Here is a 10,164-nt window from a genome sequence, read left to right as displayed (position 1 = left end):
TGGAGTTAGATTTCCTTAGGCAATGGGTCTATCATAACACCTTATCGACTTAGGAGGGAGCGATCGAAATTAGTGACGTTAAAGGACCCTAAGACCAAGCCATTTGGCTAATCTAAACACTAAAGTCTTAGCCTAGGGTTCAGCTATAGAAGCGACCCCTTTTTGCTCTCATGAATCACATAGAAGCCCCTGAGGCTTCTCCTAGGGCCATTTCTACGTCATTTATACCCCATTTCTAGTCCGTTATACCTTTTTCACTCTCAAGTCATCACCCCATTCTCTTCTCAAGCTCTCAAAACTCAATCTCAAAGTCTCAAATCCCCCTCAAAACCCATCTTCTTCGAAAATTTCACCTTCCACCACCTTATTCTTTGAATCTTTCTAGGTATTTTCATATTAGACACAAATCCTAAAGTTTACATGATGAAGAATAATAATTAAACTAAAATTTATTATAAATAATCAATATATAAATAAAATTGGTTTTTGACCATTACCCTTTTGGAATCTCACAAAATAAGTAGGTTATTTGGATAACTTAGCTTCTCCTACCCCAAAATCATATATTACACGTCGAATATTTCATTGCATTTTGCAAGATATACTCATTTCAAAAATCGAGTGGCAAAACCACCAGAGGGGCGCAACGGCACCGCTCGGTCGATGGCGCACCGCCAGTGCACCGAATTTCGATGGAACCTTGCTAAAATTTTCTGCATTTTCAGGCCGACTTAAAAAAGTTATATCTCCTTCAATATAACTGCAATTTATGTGATTCAAAAGCTAGATTAAAGCTTGATAAGTCTAGTTTCATATAAAAATAAATAAAAAATAAAATAAAAATTTTAATATAGTTAAATCTAGGATGATGTGACAACTGTCTAAAAATTATTAGTTCGGATGGCTGCTACTTTTAGAATTTTTAGAATTTTTCTAGAATACGAAATTTAATGAAATTTGGTGGAGATAAAGTAGACTTGATAATGAACTAGTAAAAAAAAAATTAAAATAATATACTAACTAAAAGTGATAAAAAATATAGAATTACCTGAGGACCGCATCCTGTAGTATAATTTAGGCGAAATTTAGTTAAGTACTAAACTAAATAATTGGTGGGTTTACCTTGGACCACTATCAAATGAGAAGACCTAAAATCATGAGTATCATTAACTCAATGTCGTCTTAAGACCTAGGAGAAATCCCAAGAGCCTGTCACTCTCGGGAGTACATTGAAACTCCGTATCGGACCTAGACCGCACGTCGAGAATCCGATGACCGCGAAACTATAGGATTATGTCCGTCCCACTGGGCTTGACAACCATTGCAGGAATCGAGCCCAAATAGTATCCAGAAACACACAACTTGAGCCCTGAGTGAAGTGTGTAAGAAACGCAAATATCTTTAGAAAATGTAATGAAACTTAAGTGAATTAGGCCCTTCGCTCAAGTATGAAAATGAAGATTTTGGACCGTCAATTTCTTACCAAAACTTCACCCATGGGAAAATAAAACTTCCCTACACATATCCGTATAACCATAGCCCCGATCGAGTAAGTACAACCATTGATCTGACACAGGTCCTCCACGATTAATCTGCATATCCGATCGTACCGAAATCACATTCTGTCATAGATCCATTATCAGAGAACTTACATAGTGACGTAGATGAGTAGTGGGCCTCCCTGTGTGCTCTGTTTGTCAAAAACAGTCACCCTTTGGTTATAACCAAAGTATACCAGGGCCCTGGGGCCATTTGCATCAGTTCTGGGCCTATATATAGCCCTTATACCACTCCATCCCTCTCTTTTACAAATTTCTCCAAACCCTATGAGAAAGAAGAGAGAAAAGAAGAAAAAGAGTAAGGAGAGAGGAGAAATCCTAGGAGATCGTTGCTGTGATTCTCTCCCACAACTCAACGTATCGATTCACCTTCCTGTTTCGCTACACAATCATTTTCGGTTACGATTTAGGTAAGAAATCCTAGACCTAATCTTGATTTAGAGATCCAAATAGAGTAATCGATGAAATATCTAGCCTATTTCATTGTTTAGGTGCCCGACATTCCATTTTCGGGAACGTAGTGTTTGAACCGTGTCCGAATCGAGTATTCCGACAAAAGGTGCGGACTATAAATGTTTAGGTTATGATTTTTAATGCTTTCAATGTCAGCTAATGATTTATGTCTGACTTGATTGCCGCCATATTGTCTTAGATACAACGTTTTCGATATATTATACATGTATGGACTATGTTGAATGAAAGGTGCATCCCATGTGTTTGTTGTAATGTTTGAATGAACCTGAAATTTTGATTTGTGCTTACCATGACTGTTAACCTTGGATTCATGTTTATCGTTTGCATGATGATCTCCTTATGTAAGGAATTGCTGTAATATATGTCGTAACTAATCTAGTCTATGTACTTGGTGAAGTGTAACTTAGGTGTTTGATAAAATGTCTGAATGAGAAAATGTTAATAAAGTGTATTTATTCAGTGTATTAAGATAGGATTCTCAATTAACTTAATCATATGTATAGTTTCTTCCATGTAATCATATTTTCCGCTATACAATTTATAGATAAAATCTAAGTGTTGGTGACATGTTCAATGTGTTTGATGAAATGCTCAAATGAGAGATTTGTTTGGACTGATTGCCAAATGCTGGAATTATTGTCACATGTGTTTACTTATTACATCTGAATAGGATTAGGGCTACGCTGTAGTCTAGGCAATCAGTAATAGTCCCCATTCAGGTGGTCGAATTAAATTAGCCACTTCAGATATATTCGACGAATCTGGGTCGCATGACGATTATCGATAGTGGTTAGGCCATGAGGGGTGCTTATACACTCCATGTCAATTAAGTCAGCGTGTCCTCGTACCAATCGAACTTGTCTAATAAACCGATTAGCTTAATGTGTGTTTACCATGTATGGACATCACTGCCTGAATCTAAGGTACCCCCTCCGATGTAAAGGCTCGCCTTAACTATGGTACTACGATCCACCAAGACTCATGAGCCAAGCATGGTGGTAAGGGACACCGTATTTGAGCTGTCAGCCTACGCCGAGGTGATCAGCCACCCCGTAGTGACCCATGAGCAAACTCAGACTCGTGAGCTGAGCATGGTGGTATGGGACACCGTGTTCGGGCTGTCGGCCTATGACGAGGTGATTAGCCACCCCGTGGTGTTCGCGAGCATAAAATTTTGAACTTGCCTATCCATTGTTTTCAATCGGGAGTGATGACTCCATAACTTGCCTATCATATGTGCTTCACTAGGAGTAACGAACCTAGATGGATCCTTAAGTTCGGGTCAATGATATAAAGGGAGGTACCCTGGCTTCTCAAATATGTTATATGAATAAACTTAATTAATTATTGGGCTATCATGATCATGCATAGCACTGCATTAGTTCTGTCACGTCCTAAACTCGGAAACCGGGCTCACAAAATTTTTGATCGCCGAATCTGGCACCGACAGCCTCATAGTACCCCATTCTCGGCTCCCGGCACCTATACACTAGGTTCCGATCCTGGGATGTTACAAAGAGGGTTTCAAATCATCAATTCAATTGTAAAGAGCATAACCAAAAGCATAACCCACGAATAATAACCACAAGAACACCACCACAAAATCTACTATGATAAAAAACTTTTGAGTACAATGCGTCTAAAAGGGGAAAATACAAGATAATGCAAAAGATAAAAACTCCAAAGCTCGTCTGAACGCTCCTATTGCTACTATGTTATGACTGTGTCTTGGCATCACCTGCACGCATCAATCGTGCATAAGCTTATAGAAAGCTTAGAGGGTGGTGTAAGTGTGTGCGCAATATGAGCGTGCTCAGAATGCAAGGTCAGAGTAATGTGGAATCATGGTGATGAGTACAAGAATGCAATCAGCCGTACCAAGGCTATTCGGTGCAAGATATGAATGCTATCGGCCATAATACGGCCATGCGATGCGAGATGCAACTCAAGCATGTCAATCCTCATCATGTATCAGTACAGTTCTCATTCTGGATAATCACCGGGGTTCAATACATTCCAAATGGCACTGTCGCTCTCCTAGCCGCATAGTTCAAGTGAGCGTAAGAAACCTCACTATCCGCCTGGCCAATAGTCTGTCAATACCTATCCGGCACGTTGATAGCGGACCCATTCGCGAGCTGGTCAAACTCAGCCTAGTATTGCCCCCTACCATCGGGCGAGTAAGGCTACACTCCTTTCCAACCGACCACGACACAGTGGGAGACGGGGCCTCCTAGTATTCGGCCCTCATGCGCTCATATATCCACTTGGTCTCGATGTTAGAGTCATCCTCTGGTACCATCGGGTTTAGAAATTTTCACCCAGGGACTTCTATGGCGCCCGTATGCTAGAACCAAACATTTTCGGTATCCAACCCAGCCACCCACGATGTGTCTGTGGAGGCTATGGCCCTGATGTTACTAGGGCATATTTTAATCATGATCACACAAATGCAAGTGCATGAATCACCCTACCAAACATGCAACAATCCTGCACGTACCGAGCGCTCATGTGGGGCGACAACGCCTATCAGGGAGTCCATAACGATCTACCCGAAGGCATATGCTATGATCAGTCACTTCTCATATCAAGCATACATATGATGCGTATGATCATGGATCTATGCTATACATGTTATGTGGTGATGGGCTCTGATCAACATGAAGATGGGCCTAGACGGCCTATATACTACAAATATGGGCTATTAATGGGCCTTAGGGAGAGTCGTAATGCAGACATTTAACCAACATTAACCTTACAATGTGGACATCAAACCATCATTGCTCCCAAGGCACTGCCGCTATAAGGGTCAACACATAAATCATGGTATGGGCCTCATGTACATCCCATTGGGCCTCCAATACATCAAATGGGCCTCATGCATGGGTCTCGTATACATATATCAAGGTGGGCCTTAAATTATCTCCAAAATGCTTGGACAGTTGGATGAAACACATGCATCATGATGGAGCCCACTCTAATGGAGGGTATGGTTTACAATACATACATAAGTGGGTTCCATGTGGGGCCTACCATAATGTTTACTTCCCATCCAACCCATTGATAAGGTCATTCAGATCGGGGCCCACAGTAGTGTTTATTTTCCAAACAACCTAGGGCCCAACATAATGTTTATTTTCAAACCAACTGTTCATAAGGTCATGTGGACCAAGGTAGGGCCCACTGTAATATTTATTTATCATCCAATCTATTCATAAGGTCACGTGGGCCTGGATAGGGCCCACTGTGCTATATATTTTCCTTCCAAAATGGGCCCACTGAAATGTTTATTTGTTTACCATCCAAACTGTTCACGGTTCGTGTGGACCAGGGGCCCACGGTAATATTTATTGCCATTCAAACTGACCATAAGGTCACAGTCAGGGGCCCACCGCGATGTGGTCCACAGATCCAGCCCACTCATTGGGTGCGTCCCACTTGGCTGACCGTTTAGACTAACTTTCAGCTTCATCCAAATTTCAGGTAGGCCCCACCAAGTGTTTTTATATGTTTAGGCATGTCTTCACATGATTTTAAATGGTGTGGCCCACCGGAGTTTCGTATACATCTGATTTTTGGGGACGTCCCGTGGACAAAGGGGACCCATCAAATGCAAGGTCTTGATGTTAGAAACGCATCACGTGGGGTCCACGGCTGGAGCCATGAGGCCCAGTCAGGCCGTCCGTCAACATCCAGCGCAGGCAGCGCCTGCGTGCACTGACAGCAGCAGCAGCGATGCTGCTCGTTGTTGTGGTTTGTTTTTTTTTTTTGATTTTATGATTTTCTTTGGTTTTTAGTAGATGGGGGCCGCATCAACAAGATCCACTCCAGCCATTGGCCCCTGTAGCTCGATACAAATCTATCAAGACCAATATTGAATGGTTTTCTGATGTACAGCAACATCGGGGTGTATTTCAATGGTAGGAAACTTGTTTGCTATGCTAAGGCCTACCATAAATTCAGATTGAGATCATTTTTCGGCTCAACGCCTAAAATGATCTGGGAAATAGGATGGGCGGCGTGGATTAAGTACATAAATTAAGGTGGGGCCTGCATGAGTGGCCCACCACTCCCTTCCTCTATATATTTTTTCTTGTTGCAAGTACACACCCATTGTCAGTACACGCACTGTTAGCTACCCCTGTCCACAGCTACATGTCCAGCGTCCCTGGACGCTGGACCGTGTTGCAACAACACTTGTACCATGGTGGGTCCCACATGTACGTGGCCCACCACCATGTATACATACATATATATATATATTAATATAAAAATAAATATAATATATCATATAACAAGTGGAACTTTCCACCATCCCAAAATGGACGATGGATTTCGCCAAAATGTGGTGGGCCACACCATTGATGAATGGAGTGGATTTAACATGATTTGGTGGGACCCACTTCATTCTAGGTAGAGGAAAGAAAGAGAGAGAAAGAGAGATATACGGTGATAGAGAGGAGGGACCCCGCCACTATGGGCCCTCCATTGATACAACACATACATCAAAGTGGGTCCCACAACAAGTGGCCCTTAAAATTGGAAACAACGGTAGATCACCCACCTTATCTTCCTTCTTCTTGGTCCCTTAGACTCCAATGCTCCTTAGCTTGCCTTTTGATGAAGGTTGATGGACTTTTGATGGTGGGGATGAAGGATGAGAGGGTGGGCCACACTTGTTATTTTTGGAAGAGAGGGGTTGGACGTGAGAGGCTTGAGTGGCTTGGGAGATTTGAGAAATGAGAGAGAGAGAGAGAGAGAGAGAGAGAGAGATGATATGGATGGGTGAGGTATGATGGGTGATGGGTTAGGTTGAAAATTTTGACAAAGGGGTATGGTTGTTGTTGAAAATGGGAAAAAGATGAATGGTGAGGTGGAAAGAGGGTGGACTTTTGAAAAAGTAGGGATGGGTTGTTGTACTTGACATTGATTGATTGATTGATTGATGGGACATATCGTAGAGATTCCCTCAAGATTCGCAATGCGCGGCGTTTCTTTGAAATAAACGCAGATCGACATCTCCTGGTCTGGGTATCGGTTCGGTGCGCAAGTCACGGCGTTGGAACCGCGGTGACGACGCGGTCGCTATGATACAAGTTTCGGATTGAGCCGATGTCGGTGTGCGGGACCTAACTTAGGATCGCGTGCAAACGTCGGATACGGTGCCAAGGTTGCCGAAATTTGACCGGAAGGACCGCGGAAGCCAATGGAATGGTACGGACTAGGACACGGGTCTTACGGCTCTCCCCTCCAAATAAAAATTTTATCCTCATAATTTACATAATCACTGCAACCAGACTTAACTCATGATAGAAGAGAAAATAAGGCATCATCAATAAAATCGAAGGCAGCATACAAGATACAGCATATGATCAATCATCAAAGAGGTGGGGATAACGCTCTTGAATCTTGGCCTCGCGCTCCCATGATGCCTCATTAGCAGAATGGTGACCCCACTGAACCTTTACCAAGGGGATGAGTTTGGTCCGGAGGACCTGCTCCTTCCAATCAAGGATTCGAACTGGCTACTCGATGTAAGAAGCATCCTCACAAACCTCCAACGGTTGCCAATCGATAACAGGAACTATGTCTGACCCACACTTTCTCAACATAGAAACGTGAAAACGTTGTGGACGCTAGACAACTGAGATGGTAAGGCAAGCCAATAGGCCACAACGCCAATGCGCTCAGTGATCTCAAAAGGTCCTATGAATCTCGGGGCAAGCTTGCCCTTCGCTCCAAATCGAACAACGCCCTACATGGGCGAGACCTTGAGATACACGTGGTCCCCCACATCAAACTCCAAGGGACGACGCTAGCGATCAGCAAAACTCTTCTGCCGGCTCTGAGCTGTGCGCATCCTCTACCTGATGATATCAATAACCTCTGATGTCTCCTGCACAAGCTCGGGACCTAAGAGACACCGCTCTCCGACCTCGGTCCAACAACTCGGAGATCTGCACGGTATGCCATACAATGCCTCAAAAGGAGCTATGCCAATGGTCGCCTGATAGCTGTTGTTGTATGCGAACTCAGTCAATCGCAGATGCTCATCCCAGCTACCCCCGAAGTCAATCACGCAGGCCCGAAGCATATCCTCAAGGATCTGGTTGACCCTCTCGGTCTGGCCATTAGTCTGCGGATGGTACGCTGTGCTGAGCTGCAACTCAGTGCCCATAGCTCTCTAGAAGCTCCTCCAAAACTGAGACGTGAACCTCGGGTCTCGGTTAGAAACGATCGAGACTGGAACGCCGTGTAGTCTCACAATCTCCTCAATGAATAACCTCGCAAGCCGATCCAAAGGCCAAGTCGCACGAATCGCAAGAAAGTGCGCCGACTTCGTCAGGCGATCCACGACAACCCAGATAACGTCATGACTGCGCTGAGTCCTTGGCAAACCCATAATGAAATCTGTAGATACGTGTTTCCACTTCCACGTTGGGACACTCAACGGCTGCAATAGACCAGGGGGTCTCTGATGATCGGCCTTGACACGCTAGCATGTGTCACACTCGGCCACAAAACTGGCAATCTGGCACTTCATCCTCGTCTAAAAATACTATCTCCTCATATCACGATACATCTTCGTAGAGCCAGAGTGGATAGAAAACCGTGATCGATGTGCCTCGGTCATAAGATCTCTACGCAACTCAGAAATATTCGGGACACACAATCGGCCTCTGAAGCGAAGTCCACCATCAGAACTAATCTGCTAATCTGTCTGACTCTCAGATGCTGCCTCTGCTCGGTAATCCTATAACGACTCATCCGTCTGCTGAGCCTTGATCACCCTTGCGACAAGAGAGGGTTGAATCGATAGGCTCGATAACTGAACGATAGAAGACTGCAGACCAAAATCAAAGTTGTACTCTGCTATATCCTCGAGCATCCTCCACTCCTGAATCATCATATGTGCCACCAGGCCTCGTGGCTGACGGGTGAGGGCATCCGCCACCACGTTCGCCTTGCTTGGGTAGTACTGGAGGTCAAAATCATAGTCATTCAGAAGCTCCATCCAGCGTCTCTGTCTCATGTTCAGCTCGGACTGAGAGAATAGATACTTCAAGCTCTTATGGTCGGAGAAGAGCTCGAACCTAACCCCATAGAGATAGTGTCTCCACACCTTCAGTGCGAAGACAACTGCTGCCAGCTCCAAATCATGCGTGGGGTAGTTCAGCTCATGAACTTTGAGCTGACGAGATGCAAATGCTACAGGTCTGTCATGCTGCATCAGGACAGCACCCAATCCAATACGCGAAGCATCAGTAAATACCACGAATCCATCACTCCCAAAGGGAAGAGTGAGGATAGGAGCAGACGTCAGGCGGTCCTTCAGCTTCATAAATACTCGCTCATAGGCGTCACTCCAAATAAACTCTGCGCCCTTCCGAGTCAACCTGGTCAATGGGGCTGCAATACGGGAGAAGCCCTCAATGAAACGCCTATAATATCCCGCTAAACCAAGGAAACTGCGGATCTCGGATGCAGTCGTAGGCTGACCCACTGACGCACTGCCTCAACCTTCGAGGGGTCCACTACGACACCCTCATTCGTTACCACGTGACCAAGGAATCTCACCTCCTCCTTCCAGAACTCACACTTCTCCAGCTTCGCATATAGCTGGTGGGCATGAAGGGTCTACAAGGCGATCTCCAAATACTGCATATGGTCCTCACGGGTCCTTGAATATATCAGAATGTCGTCGATGAAGACCACAACAAACTGATCGAGATATGGATGAAAGACCTCGTTCATCAACTGTATGAAGACCGCGGGTGCATTGGTCGGTCCAAAAGACATGAACTGAAACTCAAAATGACCATAACACGTCCTGAAAGCTGTCTTCGGGATGTCCTCCTCTTGGACACGAATCTGATGATAACCAGAATGTAGGTCAATCTTTGAAAAGAACTGTACACCATGCAGCTAATCAAACAAATCGTCTATCGTCGGGAGCGGGTACTTGTTCTTAATTGTGACCTGGTTGAGCTCGCGGTAATCCACACAGAGCCTCAACGAGCTATCCTTCTTCCTAACGAAGAGTACCGGTGCTCCCCATGGAGAACTGCTTGGACGAATAAATCCCAACTCACGCAACTCGTCCAACTGTCGCTGTAGCTCACGCAACTCC

Source organism: Magnolia sinica, chromosome 1 (genome assembly GCF_029962835.1).
Source record: "Magnolia sinica isolate HGM2019 chromosome 1, MsV1, whole genome shotgun sequence".
In the NCBI taxonomy this organism is placed as follows: Eukaryota; Viridiplantae; Streptophyta; class Magnoliopsida; order Magnoliales; family Magnoliaceae; genus Magnolia; species Magnolia sinica.
This window is presented reverse-complemented; position numbering follows the sequence as displayed.